This window comes from Seriola lalandi, unplaced genomic scaffold, assembly GCF_002814215.2.
Source record: "Seriola lalandi dorsalis isolate HSWRI2012SDOR001 ecotype SW California unplaced genomic scaffold, Sedor1 jcf7180002054975, whole genome shotgun sequence".
NCBI classification, from domain to species: domain Eukaryota; kingdom Metazoa; phylum Chordata; class Actinopteri; order Carangiformes; family Carangidae; genus Seriola; species Seriola lalandi.
In genome coordinates this window covers 889,583-891,076 of record NW_019525525.1, presented here as the reverse complement: position 1 = coordinate 891,076, position 1,494 = coordinate 889,583, and positions in this window count along the sequence as shown.

The following is a 1,494-nucleotide window of genomic DNA, read 5'->3' as shown; positions in this document are numbered from 1 at the left end:
TGTGGCCATATGTCTGTGCTTTCTAAATTTGAATAAAAAAGTCAAGTTTTGCTGAGGTTGAGACTAAATCTCCCTCTGAAATATTTGGCATTCAGGTTCAACATCTCTTACTCCACTGTTTCTAGAGTTTGGCTCAAATTTAACTGGCATAGTTCATGAGAGATTGGAGGTTTTACAGTAGTTGAGGGGGAGAGTGAGATGCACTTAAAGCCACGATGCCAGTGACATTCAGTCAAGCATTTGGATGTAGAGTTGCTGAGTGCTTTTTTCATTAGCAAAAAATGTTCCCTCATGTGCTGATCAATTTAATATTTATATCATCAATTAATTCAATGTACACTCAAAGAACAGACAGAACAGTCTGTGTTTATTAAGCTTCAAACTGAGGAAAACAAGCGTATGAAATCTGCCTGTTGGAGTAATGATATCAGTATTTATCTATATCATGTCCACTTAAAATACTTGTTCATTGATATTGTGTGTGAAGAGTGAAAACACTCTCTTCAACAACAATCTGCTTCATATTGAAGTATGAGAACCTAAATAAGGATCAATTAAAAATAATCAATTCTTTGTAAAGGCAACAATCTGAGTTGAATTGTTTTGTGTTGATAAATAATTTCATGAACAAAAATGTGCAAAAAACAAAAGGTGTTGACTTTATACACTTTTCCTTTGTTGTTGAACCATTTTACAACTACATACTTTGCTTTGACACTGATGGTGTTTTTGTCTACTGTGGAAAGAAATGCTGTCTACTTTCCAATTCAGTAAAGATAGATATCAATATTTTTCAAAATTAATAGTCTTTTAATGGACACTATTAGGAAGAATAGAGGAAGTAGTTTTTGTATGACTCTGCTATCACTGTCTCTCACTGTGACTCTCTGGCACAGTAATACACTGCTGTGTCCTCGGTCTTCAGACTGTTCATCTGTAGATAGACTTTACTGCTGGAGTCATCTCTGGAGATGGTGAATCTGCCCTGGACTGACCCGGAGTAATATTTATAAGAACTGCCTGTGTGCACAAAAGCGATCCACTCCAGTCCTTTGCCAGGAGCCTGTCTGACCCAGTTCATATGGTAGCTGCTGAATGTGAATCCAGAGCCTGTACAGGTCAGTCTGTGGGATTCTCCAGGCCTTTTAACTGCTAGTTCAGATTCTGTCAGAGTCTGACCATCAACACCTGTCAAGAGTATAAAAACATAAAGTCAAATATGCTGGTGACACAAATAAAAACTTTGTAAAATGATGATATGTGAATATTTTCACCTGTCCAGCAGAGAGTTAACAGCAGCAGTCCTGTCCTATAGTCCATCATGTTAAACTGTGTGTCCACTGTTCTCTGTCATCCTCTCTGCAGTCAGATAAGTAGAGGTGGAAGACATCTGAGTTTTGCATTGACTCCTCCTCACAGGAAGGAAGGAGGGAGGTAGACTGGACTTGGCCATCATGTTTTTCTACAGTTACAATATATAGAATGTTTAGATTA